Source organism: Lissotriton vulgaris, chromosome 1_2, assembly GCF_964263255.1.
Source record: "Lissotriton vulgaris chromosome 1_2, aLisVul1.2, whole genome shotgun sequence".
Taxonomy (NCBI): domain Eukaryota; kingdom Metazoa; phylum Chordata; class Amphibia; order Caudata; family Salamandridae; genus Lissotriton; species Lissotriton vulgaris.
Window position 1 is genome coordinate 355,901,554 of NC_141686.1, and position 16,589 is coordinate 355,918,142.

A 16,589-nucleotide genomic window follows, 5' to 3' on the forward strand; every position below is an offset into this window, starting at 1 on the left:
GGTATTTACCAATTGGGTAAATATGGGCCTGGATGCCCATACGAATGAATGGGAATTACCGAATCGGTATGGGCCTGGATGCCCATACGAATGAATGGGAATTACCGAATCGGTATTTACCGATTCGGTAAATACCGAATCGGTAAATACCGAATCGGAGATTCAGAATTTTCCCGAATCGGTAAATTTTACCGATTTTTTTTTTTCTTCCGACATCCCATTTTCCAATTCTAAAATACCGAATCGGTGAAATTCGGTATTTTAGGATCGGTAAAACAGGATTACCTACATCTGGCCCAAAATGTTTCTATATTTCTCAGAACTGACCGAAACTTGCAGACTCCTTTCTAAACAGGTTACCCAAAGGAAGGAGGTGCGCACCTCCATGGGCCTAACATACACCATACTGTAGCCCAGCGACCGAGTCCTGATTCGCAACATTCATCGCCAGTCAGACCCCCCAGGATATAGCGGCATGGATTAGCAAATTTAGTGACACAAGAATGGAAATTTAGCGGCACAAATATGGAAATTTAGCGGCAATTTTGCGGCATTTTATGTGGCCATTTTTCCTACAACAAACACAGATATCTTCGTTTTTTTTAGTTATTTAACAACATGAAGCTATGTATATTTAGTTTCTTTACAATGTAGACACTTTGTTTCCCTCGAGCGTGTGCTTCACAATTATGGGCTGCTGCAGTTTCACTTGATAAAGTATAACGCTGCTCCTCGTTATTGGCCACGTACAGGATTTACACATGACACCTGACTTTCCTCTTAGTTCACTAATGGTTCAGATTTTAAAAAACAATCACTTTTAATAAAGCACTTGTCAGTGCAGTGCTATATACGTAAGAAGTACACTTTTTTGAATTTTATGGAGACTGTCATATTCCGTGTGATGTTTGCTGTAGGATTTGCAAAGTAATATTTTCAGGGCTCGGACCACGCACGGGTTTTAAGATCTGGGCTAGACCTATGGCTCAGCTCTTGCTGCTAATTTGTTGGCTCGCCCACTCCACTTAAAGCCGAATATTTCTAGACATAATTGATCACAAACGATGCAATCACGTTCCCAGAAGAGGAACAGGAATTAAACCAGTGAAATAAGTGAGCCAAATGTGCCAAAATTGCAACACAAAAAATGGGTACCCCACAATAACTGCTGTAGCAGCTAGGTCTGCAGCCAGGGAGCAGTGAATGTCCTTTCCATTGTTTTTATAATTCTTTATTATTCAAATGTAATTTTAGCATGTACACAAAATATTTTTTTACCAACTGTTTTCTGATGAGTTATTATAGAAAAAAAAATGAACAAAACACTACGAAATAACCACCATTTACCATTATCTGAGCGTCCTTTACGGCCAACAAGTTGCTGCTCTGGTCATGTATAAATAAACAAATTAAAAGAAAGTATTAAGAAATATAAAGTGTGTGTGTCTTGATCAGCTTTCGTCAACCGGTGCCTCTCATTTTCCATGGATTTACATTGCTTGGATAGCCTGTCGGTCAATGCCATGACATTCCGAGAATGCCCCATTTTATTCTGCTGAAAAGATCAAGTAGTCCTTTTGTAAACTGCAGATTTAACATGAAATTATGATTTATTGCTTTAATTGTTGCGGTTTGGATGCCTCGGGACTCGCCGCAGAGCGACACTCATCTAAAGATTCCCCCGTACTTAGACTGCTGGTATTAACATTAGCCTCCATACATCCTTCTGCACACGCCGGGCTGCTACCCCCACAAGCCACAATTACTGGGTGGCCTTCTCCAGACGCGGGTAGCTTACGTCGAGTTGTCTCACTCGTTCTTTCCCCAGCAGGGCTACGCGCTGCTTCAATCTCTCGCACTGCTCCATGACTGACGGTGCCTCTCTGGTCTCCTTGCCCAAAACAGTGTCCCCTCTCTCCTGGAACCGTCATTGCCTATGAAGCGCTATAAACATGCAACTACAACACAATACAATACATGGCTACCACATACATTTTGGTATCGTGCACACACACACCACACACACGCAGGTGGTTAACAGGCAAAGGCAAAATTATTGCAATAAACATTCTCAGCCTCATATGAAAAGAGATGCTTGATAGCCGTTTCTAATTTTATTTTAAGAATCAACAGAACCGCATCCGACTACACATATCATGCAAAATACAGAGATTAGTGGATGAAATGCTCTTCATTGTGCCCATTAAAATCTTGTGCTAACATGCCCCGTTGGTGAGAGTCAAAATGTCGGCCCGTTCCTCTGACTCATGGCTGCTGGCGGCGGATACAAAGCCGCCTCTCCAGGGCCTTGAAGACACTCGCCGGAGATGCCTGGTGCCCGATTCACACAAAGACACAACCGCATAACTGCGCTCCCTGCTCGTTTTGTTGTCTAAATTACAATGCGCAGAAGGTCGCGCAGCCGCACTAAACTGCACGATTAGGCAGATCCCCCAGGATATAGCGGCTTTTGTAAAAATGCCGCGATTTCTACATAAGTGCCGATTTCGCGGGCACTTTTGTAAAAATCGCGGCATTTTTACAAAAGTGCCGATTTCGCGGCAAATCGCGAAATCGCGAAATCCTGGAGGGTCTGGCCAGTGGAGAAAAGGCAAGTTTGAACGGCCCTTCAAAGTTGTCTTTTCAACTCCCACAGCTGTCAAGGTCGAAGGGAAAGAGTCATAGTACCACTTGTCAGATATTCTCTTGAACCCATCACTGCCACTATCATCAAAGGACTCAACATCACAGACTTTTTCCGATATGAACTATGAACACTTTGGGGACAGAAGCGCCCGTAGGGCTTTGCCCGGACTTTGCGAACTTTGCAGATAGGAGCGCCCATAGGGCTCCCGACCTTGGATTTTACATCAACTCTTTCATACACCGAATAAAAATATTGACCTGCTCATTGTCTTTTGCCCTAGGTGCTTTTATGTTTTTTAGCTATATGTCACCCTACAGGAACAGGTCAAGTTTCAGCAAAGGACGCCAGGTAAAGATGTCCAGAGTGTGTCCCAGGATATTACCCATTTAACACACAACTTCACTACACACAATGATTACATAGCGCTCTATTGCACAACACCTGGTATCAACACATGATCTAAGTGGGGAGCAAAGCATCTACCCAACTCCAGTTGCTAATTGATACCCCATGCAGTAGGTTCAGCTTTGTGCCTCATACGCTTATACCTATGACAAATAAAAGCCAAACTCCTGCTTAACACCAGAGCACCACAGGAAGTCACAGTGAACCTAACTAAGTACGATACCATACCCGAAGTCCTTTACATCCTGACACAGCAGGATGAGATCCAGTCCCAGTTAAACAAACAAAAAAAAAAAAGGAGTAGAAATGGTATTGGAACACAGGGCTTAAAACAGAGCCCCCCACAAGGGCTTCTTGGAGCTCACCAGACTTCAGCCCAGTGCATTAAAGTGTCAGCACAGGCACCAATCTGTAGACCAAGGCAAGCCCTTTGTACAACTGGAGCAGTATTTATGCACAACAAGTAGTACCCCAATGTTCAGTTAACCTGCAGAGTCATCAATTTGGGGAACAAAAGTGGGGGCGGGTTGAATGACACTCTACTGACCCAATGCCAAGATACCTGGAACTCAGAGGCAGGAGGGTATACATGATTAGAGGGTAATGAGAAGCTCGTAGTGGCCAGGAAACTACCAGTGTATTCCTTGTGCTTTCGGGGGAAGGGGATGCTACCCAAAGGGGTGAACAGCAATATGCCAGAGTACAACCTGTAATAATGATATGTAGTGGGGTACCTCTACCTTGATGGACTACTACTGGCAATGCGGCAACCACGCCTATACCGAGCTCGTCCCAGACTGGAGAGGGATCTGCTCATTGGTCACCCTCTACACGCCAACATTGGTCATACCCAGTGAAGGTATTTCAGCACTGCATCACCCCATCAGCAAAGGCACCAAGCTTCTACACAAATATACAAAACAAGGTCAGCTGAGTGCTTTGGTTGGGACAGAAACAAGAACATTGCTGAAGAGTTCCGGCTCTTCCACAATGCGCAAATAGATGTAGGTTCAATCCCCTTCTTCACCAGCAAACAAAGGCCAACACTCGGTGGCTGCAGATCATCAAGAGGGAGCTGCTAAAAATGATGAACATCACTGAAAATGGCCTGATCGCAAAGCCGAAATGAGTGCCATCTGCCTCATTGGGATGTAGAACCGGAATGTGTTGGACTTAATACCACAACGCAAAGGGGTGTATGCACCAAGATCGGTACAGTGTGCTGTACCTTCATCCCCATGAAAGATCTAGACAATAGCACACTGTCAATTGCCTTCCAAACACTGTACAACCTACAGCAGGTCATGATTAAGGAAGGAGGTGCCCCAAACATAGAATGGTTCACAGGCTTGTTTACCTGGGTACCAGGGTGGATCGCAGGCCTATGCAAGGCCTTGTTGCCAGTGATCTTGCTTTTGCTGTGACACACCCTCCAACATTCATGGGGCTGTGTGAAGAAGGCTCCTCTGAAAATAGGGGGAATACACCTGATTAGGACACGAAATGCCAAGGGAAACACTCACGCCAGAAACAGGAACCAGCCATGCTCAAGACACAAACACAAACAGCCAGGGTAGTAGCTGATAACTCAATTAGGTGGGTGGGGGATGTTAGATCCTGATTCATTTATAGAATGGACCCGCTCTTGTCTAGCACACCACAGAACAACTGTTGCCTGAGTTACCTAAATTTACCATATAACACTTGTTATGGTTCCAGAGTGACCCGTTATCAGATCAACACAGCACAGCTGTCCTCTGTTCATCCCTAGCACTTCATGTGATGAAGACACTAGATATGGAACAAGTCTCAGCACAATTGGAATACTGCAGCAGTAAATCACATATGGCCCCAGGATGTAATACCTAAAGAAACAAGTCAGATGCACACACTCAAATACAACAAAATGCACAGCAGAGAGTCTGCATTCTGGCCAAGGACAATGCCAGAGCAGTGGGTCGGTTGCATTCATCTGATAAAGCCCAAACAATGCCTAGCAGTAAGTGTTACCCTAGATAACACACTCAGCCACCTGGACCACCTCAAATTGTGACTTCCAGTTGGTATTTATGGTCACTTCCATCAGAGTGGGATAAAATATCTAACCACAATATTTATGACCCACTGGACTTGCACTTCCTGCCCAAAGTGGGACAAGTTTCCCTTTATTGCACCCGCTATACAATATGAAGCAAGCCATGTATCTAATACGAAGTGAATTTCTGCACGCAACTGTAAGAGATGTTGCTGCTATTCCTGACCATTATTGTTTAATTAAACTTAACTTGTTCCTGATTGCTATGCTTTGCTGTTTCCACATTATCTGTAGTTAAGGAGCATCTATTTTTCCTTTCTGATGACATGGATTCACAAGATTTCTTGTTGGGTACTAGGTCACCACATACTAAAAGATTCATATACGCCACTTACAATGAAGTTTGGATGCTGATGATTGCTTAAGACAAATTGACAAGATGAATTTGTTAAATGCATTGGCTGTTGTGGACAATGGCATGACAGCATTGTCAGCTCACATTTATTCTTTGAAAAATATTGTATCATATGCATTTGATGTTATACTTAATGACACGTCTCTCTTACAGCATGGGTAAAGACAACTGAGAACGATTATGTAATTGTGTGGAAATCGCAGGTTTTAAAATCAAACCGCGTGCCTTGGAAATATCTAAATGCAACAGAATTGTTTTTGCCTTATAATTTAACACGCCCACAAAGACTGATGTCAAAAAAAGAAGTACGATAACCTGTTCTACACAGGTTGGCTTTATGATACATCACAGTCAGGTATAGTATAGTTACTATTAGGTAGGATTAGAATAATATATTCATATAACAACATAGTAATTTTATAATGGTTGAACCTGTTGCACGGATTCAGCTGGTAAAGCAGAACTGTGTGTTAGGACGACGGGATGTCAGAGTGTAGGTACTGAGTCTCTCTACAATGTCATTACCTGTCGGGCCAATCCTGCTAGCTCACCGTGCCTGAACTCATGGTCTTCCCAGAGTAACAGGTGATTTCAGCAACCTCAACATGACCCTCTATCCCCAAGGGCACTATGGAAACGGATCCTCCCCTTTTGTTACTCACTTACTCACTCATGCATGCCCATAGGGAACATAAGAAAAACACAAAGAAAGTTTACAATACATTTATTAAAGCTATCGTAGTCTTTTATGAAGCAAATGTGCTGCGATCATTAGGCAGATGCAACTAAACAAAGTAAATATAATAAGTACCAGAATGTATAGGACAAACATACCAACCATGGCAAATTATATATCTGTCTAGTCCTACCCTTATTTTGTGATCTCTGGCATTGTTCTAAGACCCCAGGCACGGTGCCTGTAGTTAGGTGGTCCGCATCAAGAGTGTAAACTTAGTTTACGCACGGTTGCATGTCAGGCACTGCTGTCGTTCCAGAACAGTCCCCTCTGCCGAAATTCACCTCTCTGCCTCCATTGGGATGAACGACATTTATAGGATGAAACTATTGTGCAGGAGATACAGTTGTGCGACCGTGTTATGTCTAAATAGTAGGCGCTGTTGCTACATGAGCAAAGAAAAAAGACACCATGTTGTTATGTATTCTAGACAACTTCGTACAAAATGTGTAGACGAAATCCCACGAAGAGTCCCTGAATAACAAATAACATTTACAGCATATTCTCAAAATAATATCGCAAACACAAATGTGCTATATGTGGCTATGCAGAGGGGGCGTGGCTTGGATGCCGAGGAGGTAGGCAGCGTGAGCTCGGAGCTCCGCGCCCGATCCCGGAAAATATCCTGAAAATCTGATCGGACCCCGACGTAATTGATATCATTCGACACTGGGAGGTACCACGGAGGGTCCGGTGCCCACGGAGGACGACACCGGGCCATTCCAAGCCAGTTATCCGACTCAGAAAGTTGGACTCAGGCGCGAAGTCCTCGACCTAAAATGGCGGCGGTGGCATGAGATACGGAGACGACGGAGTCGCCGGGCCGGAGCCCCCCTAGGAGCTGCTACCCCTACAGGTCGGAGGTGCTAGCGGTTGCATCGCACCCCTCCCTGGGTGTTGGAGTGGACCCTGGGCGCACCCCGGGCGGTTGGGATCCGCCCCTTGGTAGTGGAGGCGACAGTGTGGCTATGACCCAGTGACGGTGACCCCGGGCCTCTGAGCACGACTGGCGCCATCCGGGCTAGCGGTAGATCGGAGACCCTGATCCCTAGAGACAGCCTTGGATCCGGAGACCTGAGCAGCGCCCCGGGCACGAAAAAGGCGGCCTTTTCCGCTGCGGCTGCAGGGACCCTTCCTGAGGGCAGAGCCCGGCGACGTGAGGAGAAAGAGCAGGGACAGAGTTGGAGACCACCGCTCGAGCCGGCCCAGATGGGGAAGCCAAATAGGAAGGGAGAAGGTGCGACCGATACAGAGGCTGCGGAAGGAGCGGATCGAGACCAATCGGCACTACAGCGGATGCAGGACCGTATCCTGGAGGCCATCGCCACCACAAGGGACGCTTTGCAACAAGATATAGCTCAGGTGGCGACGGGATTGGGCCTCCTGAAGGCCGACCATGATAAACTTAAGGACAGAGTGAAGTCCGTGGAGATCACGGTTAAGGAATTAGCCCCGGGCCATGCAGCGGTGAAGGCGCAGATGTCGGAGGTGATGGACCGCTTGAAGGTGCTGGAACGGAGGGCCGAAGATGCGGAAAACCGGAATAGGCGCAACAACGTACGCCTCGTGGGCCTGCCGGAAAAAATTGAAGGCGACGATATGGTGGGCTACCTCGATAACTGGTTGCGAACGGAGGTGGCGCCGGAGGGACTGTCCCCCTTCTTCTCCCTGGAACGGGCGCATAGGGTTCCGGCGCGCCCGCCGGCCTCAGGCCTCCCACCTCACCCAGTGGTGTTCAAGTTGCTCCATTACCGGGACAGGGACTGGCTTTTGCAGAGGGCGAGAGAGGCAGGGCCCTTTCAAGTGGACAACAGCAGGGTCACTATGTTCCCGGATTATACGTTTGAGACGCAGCGGCTCAGGGCGAACTTTCTGTCCCTTAAGCGGGAGCTCCGCGATGAAGGCATCAAGTACTCTCTGCTGTTCCCCGCCAAGCTGAGAGTGGTGGTGGATGAACAATCTCTCTTTTTACGTCCTCTGCGGACGCTTGGACCTGGTGGGACACTTATAAAGCGGGAGCGGACGGTGCTAAGGCCAGGGAGGAGGAGGCCAAGGTGGCGCAACCGGTCAGGAAGTCCCAACGGATCAGGAGGAACCGCAGGAGGACCAGTAAGCCTTCGGTGTCGCAGACTGAGGCGGAGAGGCAGGCGGCCCTACAGGCGGTAGCGGACTTATCCAGGACCAGAAGCCAGTCCGGGAAGGGTACGGGCTCAGAGGACCCGGGCACGGGCTCGGAGACGGGACAATCGGAATTTGGTGGAGCCCGGGGCCCTATTGTGACGCCGCAGACTTCGGAGGAGATACTTGAGGCGTGTTGAACTGAACTAGTGGAGTGGACTCGCTGGTTGGACACCGGGGCATTGGGCCCGTGGCAGTGGAACGCTGCTACTTGAGGTCTTGGGGCGCTATAATGTGGGGATTGTGGGGTGGAGTGCGCGGGGCTGATTTGCTTTGAGGATCTAGCACATCGAGCCACGCCTTACTGGCCCCTAAGGTCACCGCAGTGGAGACTGCGGCCATTACTGCCTTTCTTTGAGGGGTGGTTGGGAGTGTTGGTTTGGATGGGGGTACTTCCAGTTGCGGGGGGGGGCCTGTCCTGGGGGGGTGGGCGTTGCGAGCAGTTGGGGTTGCTCAGGGGGTAGTTGTTGTTGGAGGGGTTTGGCTTCCTGTTTGGAGAGGGTGGATGGGGTGGCCCGTGGTCGCGGGACATGTGAGGACATTGTTCTTTGTTGTCTGGCCCAGTTGTGTGGGGAGGGATGGCTAGTACCGGGGCATTGAAATGTGTGTCCTGGAATGTGCGGGGTATGCAGTCAATGACACGCAGGCATAAAGTTCAGGCATACCTCAAGCGTAGGGGGGTTCATATAGCGTTCCTGCAAGAAACGCATCTAAATAAGCAAGAGGGGGCTGCTCTGCAGAGACGCTGGAGGGGGCAGCTGTTTTACACGACGTTCTCAGCTTTTGCAAGGGGAACACTGATTTGGATACGGGCGGGGGTCCCCTTCCAGGTGACAAAAACATTGGTGGACCCGGAGGGCAGGTATGTGGCGGTGGAGGGGAGGCTGAGGGGCAGGGTGATATCTCTCTGCAATGTGTACGCCCCTAATGTAGATCTGCCCGCATTTCTGTTTACAATCTCGGGCAAACTGGTGGGTTATTTAGCAGGGCCGGTCCTCTTGGGGGGGGATTTCAACTCAGTCGAGGATGTGTTATTGGATAGGTCCCATCCCCCACTGCGCGCGTCCCCAGTGCATAGAGTCGCCAAGCGCAGGTTGGAATGGCAGGAGAGCTGGGCCCTCAGGGATGCATGGAGGGCGTTGCACCCCACTACTAGGGACTACTCTTTTCACTCGCACCTGCATGATCTGCACGTAAGGCTAGATGCGTTTCTTTGTTCGCCATGCGTGCTCCCTGCAGTGGGTGGGGCGGAATACTTGGCCAGGACGCTATCGGACCACAACCCATTGTTGATATCTCTGAACTGGATGGTGACTGTTAACTGCGTGCCAACATGGCGCCTGCAACCCGACACCCTGGATGATCTGCTGTTTAGGGAGGCTCTGGGAGAACGCATTGAGAGTTACTTTGAGGAGAAGAGTGGTTCGGCCTCCACGAGGGCGGTAGAGTGGGATGCGTTTAAGGTGGTGGTGCGGGGACACTGTATTGGGCACACGGCTGGGGCTCGCAAGACTTTGATGGACGATTTGGATAAGGCTGAAACGCGGCTGAGGGAACTGGAGAAGAGTCGCCCGAATCACCCTGAGTTGCAGGAGGGGCTTAGTGGGGCACGGGAGGGGCTGGCTGTAGAGCTGGAACAGCTGCGCAGCTTTGACCATAAGGCGTACATGACGAGGGCACATGCGGAGGGCGATAAGGCGGGGTCTATGCTGGCATGGCTCGCTAACCCAGTCGGGAGGGGCATGCCGATCATGATGATCCAGGAGGTGGGGGAGGAGCCCTGCCATACTCAACCCGGGATCCTGAATAAGTTTCGTACTTATTACGAGGGGCTCTATAAGAGTGGTGAGACAGGAGGGGCGGATGAGCTAGGAGAGTTCTTGGACGGCTTACAACTGCCAAGGGTGGAGGACTCAGAGGCGGAAGAGCTGGGTCGGCCCATCACTCTTGGAGAGATAGGGTGTGCAGTAAAGCAAATGGCCAGGAACAAGACCCCGGGACTTGACGGGCTCCCGATCGAATTCTACAGTAAATATCTAGAGTACCTTGCTGCGCGAGGTATACAATGAAGCTCAAACGAAGGGTAGGCTCCCGACCTCCATGAGTGAGGCCCTCATGATCCCGCTCTTAAAACCGGGCAGAGAGGGTGCGGCTTTGTCCTCGTACCGTCCGCTGTCCATGTTGACGACGGACTACAAGATCCTGAGTAAAATTCTTGCCAACAGACTGCTGGTGCACATGACGGGCCTTGTTCATAAGGACCAGTGCGGTTTTATTCCGACACGCAACACTACCCACAATATTCGTAGGCTTACGAGACTGATGGGTGCGGACTGGCCGAGCGCCGTTTCCCCATTTGTCCTTTCCATTGACATAGAGAAGGCCTTTGACAGCCTTGAGTGGGGTTACCTGTATGAGGTGATGCGACGCTTCGGACTGGGGGACGGATACATAAACTGGACTAAGGTCCTGTACACTGACGCGGTAGCGAGAGTTCGAGTGGGTACTCTGATCTCGAGGCAATACCCGGTCAGGCGTGGCACCAGACAAGGATGTTCCCTATCTCCGCTCCTGTTCGCTTTGGCGATGGAACCCTTCGCTGTGGAGGCCAGGCTGGGCCGCCACTATGCCGGTTTATCGTTTAGGGGCAAACCGCACTTCATTTCTTTATACGCAGATGACATGTTGATGTTTCTGGCCGACGCGGGCCCCGAGCTCGAGGGGGCACGGCGGCTACTAGGGCGGTTCGGCCGGTTGTCGGGCCTGAGGGTCAACTGGCCTAAATCCTGCCTGTTCCCCCTGAGGTCAGGAGAACCATGCCCACTCACTGCGCAAGAACTTAGATGGGAGCCGCGCTGCCTGCATTATTTGGGGGTCTATGTTTATCATACCCCGGCTGATTTACTGGAAGGCAACATCACCCGCTGTATTAATGCCCTACGGGGGTCCATGGACTTCTGGTCGACCCTGCCATTATCCCTGGCTGGTAGGATCTCCCTGCTCAAAATGGTGGCCCTGCCCAGGCTTTTGTATTATTTTAGGACACTTCCGGTGTGGATCCCGAGCTCTATCTTTAAACGCCTGAGATCTCTGGTCATAGCGTTCTTATGGGGCACGGGAAGGAGGCGCATAGCGCTCGACACTCTGCTGCGCCCCAAGGATGAAGGGGGGATGGCGGTGCCGGATTTTGAAGGGTATTACCTGGCTGCCCAGCTGCAGATTTTTACTCAGGAGGTTGCGAGATTGTATAGAGGCCCTGAGGACGCGAGAGTAGATGGTACCCCGCTGCATGTTCTGGCGTACATCACGCTGCACCAGAAGCTCCGGGTGGGAGATTTGACGGTCGAGGAGCAGACGTTTCGACTCTGCTGGGACCGGGCCCGTAAGCGGGCGGGAGTCCGCCTTATGTATGCCCCTGAAATTCCGTTGGGAATGGTCACGGCCCTCCCGCATGGAGGGGACTGGTCGCGCTTGCTAGGTTGGGAGGAGGCGGGGATACAAATGTTGGGTGATCTATATGAGGATGGGGTGTTGCTGCAGTTTCAGGACTTGCAGGAGCGTTTCGACCTGCCGAGGGGCGACTACTTGTTGCATGCAGCGGTAACAGGCGCTATGCAAGCCCACTGGGGGGAAGGGTTGCAGGAGCCGGGCATCTCTATGGCCTGTCAATACACGATGATGGCGGCGGGGACCTTTAAGGCTGTCACTTGCTTGTACTCTAGGATGCAGCGGGAGGCCTTGCGACCATTGACGGCCCTGAAGGCCAAGTGGGAGCTGGACCTGCAAGTGGAGATACCTGACACGACCTGGGGCCAGTTACTAAGGCGAGCACGGAAGAGCTCGAGAAACGCCAGGTTTCAATTAATCCACTTCTATGTCATTCACAGGGCATACCTCACACCGGGGAAAATACAACAGTATTTTGGGGTAGACAATGCTGCTTGCCCCAGATGTAATACAGTCGGGGCGGACCTGGGTCACATGTTATGGGATTGCCCCTCTCTGGGAGACTACTGGCAGGAAGTTGGGCGGGCCCTTAACAGCGCGACGGACAGAGATATCCAGTACACTAAAGCGGTTGGCATCCTCCATTGGTTCCCGCATACGCCTAGAAACAAGACTACTAGCAAATTTATAGACTTGGGACTTATTCTGGCCAAGCGGGAGATTGCGAGGAACTGGAAGTCGAGAGTGGGGCCCACATATAAAAGATGGTATGGGGAATGCCTGAGGTGGGCCGCATGTGAAAGTACCTTGAGATACCAGGTGGCATGGAGGATGAATGACGAGAAGGCTCTGGAGAGGGCAACTACATGGGAAATGATGGTGCAGGCGCTCCGCGACATGGACGCTGAGGAGTTGGAGGGCGAGGGTGAGCTAGATGGGGCAAGCCCTGTCACTGTACAGGAGAGCACACCTTAGCGAATGTCTGTTCCTCCTACAACGCACCAGGCACTTTTATACTGCTGATACGGCGCAGAGCGACCACGGGGGAGGGTGGGAAGGAAGCTGGAATTGGCGGGCTGTTGGGGAACCGAAATCGGGGGAGGGGGAGGGGTGAAAATCGCAAAAGCAACCCAGAAGTGCTTGCCTACTGCCACTGACAGACAATGTAAGGTGATACGAGAAGCACCCATGGATAAGGCCACCCGCACCAGAGGAAAGGGTGGACCTCCCGGATAACTGAAAGACTGGTTAATACTACTCTTGTACACAGTGAAATAACATTGCTGCTTATCTTGACTGTACAATTATATTGGTGTTGCAATAAAAATGATGTTAAAAAAAAAAAAAAATGTGGCTATGCAGAGGAAGCAGGGGCCGCCTAAAAATGACTAAAACGCAGAACTAAGGGAGTTCCAAAGTGGGGCAAAAAGGGAAAACACTACAAACTGTTTTACTTTTTCACCATTCTTGTAATGCTGGTTACAGTGCTTTGTTTTTTTGACTAATAATTGCAGCACACTCTTTTTATCCAATATTATGATTGTTTCAATGAATGTTTGAAAAGCCAATTCGTAACTTTCTTGTGTCTTCCTTGGGCATGCAAAAGTTAACAACAAAAGGGTAGATCTGTTTAAACGAATGGTCATGTTCGTGGTTGCTAATAACATGATATGATAGCAGACATATTGCGTGCAGCTACTCCAGGGAGTGTTCCGGTGTGGTACAAGCTGAAGGCCAGAGTGAAAACAAACTTAGTTTACCTCGAAAAACCAGGGTTTTAGCTTCTTTTTAAAGAGCCCTGGATCACTTATACCGTGTAAATCCAGAGGGAGCTGATTCCAAGCCACTGCACACAAAAAAGTGAGTGATCTACCTCCTGCTCTCCGTCTGTGGCTCCTAGGGGTGCTTGTCAGAAATGTATTGGTAGTTAGAAGCTGTCTTGGCGGGTTGTAGATGCTAAATCTGATACTTAAGTAGGTAGGTCCTTTGCCTTACAGGGCTGCATGAACCAGTGCCATAGACTTGCATTTCACTCTCTCCCTAATGGGCATCCAGTGGAGATCCCAAAGATGCAGCCCAATGCGCGACTGTCTTGGGAGATTGAGCAGGAGTCAAACTGCTGCATTCTGGATCTCCTGAAGTTTGTCCTGAAAATATCCCGGAAGGTCTACATAAAGGGAATTGCGGTAGTCAATACGGGACGTGATCAAAGCCTCAATGACTGATTTCTTGGAATGGAACGATAAGAGAGTCCGAAATTTCTTCGTAGATCTAATGATCCCAAAGCAGATTCCAACCAACCTGTTAATTTGGGCACCAAATGACAGCGTATTATCAAACAAAATCCCCAAATCTTTTACCGGATCTCAAGGGGATTCATGGGGGTGCTTCGTCTGGGTTCCCGAAGAGGAGAATTTCAGTTTTATCCTCATTACATTTCAATTGCACTTTTGCTAGTGAAAAAAAGACTGTGGTAAGACAGGTTTTAACATGAGAGCTCTCCAAATCTGTTCCCTTAATCCAGGAGAAGAGCAACTGTGTGTCATCTGCGTGGGAGATCACTTTTGCTCCTAATGTTTCTGCTAGCTGGATCAGCGGGGTGAGATAAATATTAAAAAGTGGAGGGCTCAATGCCAATCCCTGAGGGACCCCTGTATCCACCTTTTGAGGACTTGCAGAGCAGGGGGAATCCAGATATTATGGCTTCTGTTTTCTAAGAAGGATTTTAACTAGCTTGAGGCTAACCCTATCACTCCTATCTCCTGATGACGATGTAAGAGAAGAGCCTGCGGGACTGTGTCGTTACATCATAAGTTTACACCTTTATATAAAAGAGTGAGCAGCTAATACAGATATTTCTAGGTTACAACCCGAAGAGTGAGCACAACTCTGACTACCATGCTTTAAATGCGACTCAGAAACAACTAAGCTGGGAGCAGCGGAACGACCATTGGTCATCCGTAGGTAATTCGCCCAGATCCACCCTCCATTGCGCAAGGGCCTTCGGGTCCGGGAAAGGGGTATTCCCTTGTGTTTGGTTGTATAATCTGGTCATCAATTTACAGGGAAAAAGAATGACAAGTATATGATGAAGTTGCTGCAATGTGGTGGGAAAGATGGGTGTAATGTCCAACAGGTGGAAATTATGAGACTCTTGTCTGTGAACCCCCGCCCAGGAGGAGTGTGATGCTGACGTACTCTGGCTGCTAGGGGCTCCTTCGCTACTGCACATAGTAGCGATGAGAAGGGGCATCCCTGCCTGGTTCCACATATTACAGAGAAAGGCTCTGAAAGCAGGCCATTGGCTCTTAAGCGATCTGTGGGCTTAGTATGGAGCAGGCTGATGAGCTTGATGAAGTTGGGGCTGAAACCTAAGCTGGGCAGGATAGTAAAACGGGAACAGCTATTCCAGGGAGTCGAACACCTTTGTAGCGTCAAGGAATACTGCAGTGGCAGGCAGCTGTGGATCAGGTTGATGGATAACCGCAAAGAAGGTACGCGGGTTGTGAGCTGTAGATTGACCTAGAATGAAACCCAACTGCTCAGGCCGGGCTATGAGCGGTAGGAGCAGCTGTAATCTATTAGCAATAAGTTTGGTCAGGATCTTTATGTCTAACTTGATTAATGAGAGCGGTCTGTATGAGTCGCAGAGGTTGGCTGCTTTATCAGGATTTAGGAGAGAGATAATCACTGCTTCTCTCATTGAAGGTGGTAAGGAACCCCAATCTAAGGATTCCTGGTATACTTCTAGCAGTCGTGGTGCAAGCTCTGCTGCACAAGTTTTATAAAATGAGGTTGTCAGCCTGTCCAGCCCAGGGGCCTTTTCACCTGGTAGGCGGCCAATTACCTGTACTATGTCTTTCACTGAAAAAGGTACATCTATGAGCCTCACTTAGCCAGAGTAGTTCAATGGAGTCTAAATATGCCAAAATATCTGGGTGAGGGGTATTCTGTGTGTTGTGTACGGTGCTGAGTAGAAGCTGGTGAGGTGGGCATGAGTTTCTTGTTGTCCTTTAATGTGATTTGGGTCGTCGTCCAGGAGTTCGACTATAAACGTTGGGGATGTGTGCAGTTTAAGTGTGTTTGCAGAGCCTTACCGGGCCTATCACCCTCTCCATAGCTACGCGCTTAAGCGTGTCTCCCCAAGTAGTGAGATTCTCTTTCTGCTTGTTCTTCAAATTCAGAGATTTTCTCCCACTGGGTTGCAAGATGTACAGGCACCCCGTTTGATAGAACAAGTGCTCTGCAGTTTGGATGTCATGTTCTAGTTTCGAAAGCGATGATCGTATGGATTTCAGGACCCCTGATTGCTTTGCGATGCATGCACCCTTAATGACTGCCTTAAATGCTTCCTATAAGGTTGAGGGAGAGTCTACCGACCCTTCCTTTGTTGAGAAAAATTGGGTGAGCTCAATTCTCATTTCCTCCCTGAATGCTGTGTTCAGTAAGGCGTGTGGTGAGAGTCTCTAACTAAACGAGCGGGGCAGAGATTGTGGTATATTCCAGCGCAGCATAACCGGGGCGTGGTCTGAAAATGTGCGCGGTAATTGCACCACATCTATGGTTCAGGAAGCTATGTTATCAGTTACAAGCCAATAGTCCAGTCTGGACCAAGCGCTGTGATCTGCGGTTATACAAGTGCCTTGACTGCCTTCCCTGGCGGCTGGATGTTGGCTGCGCCAGATGTCTATGAGACTGTGGTCTAGTATAATCAAGTTCAATTGCT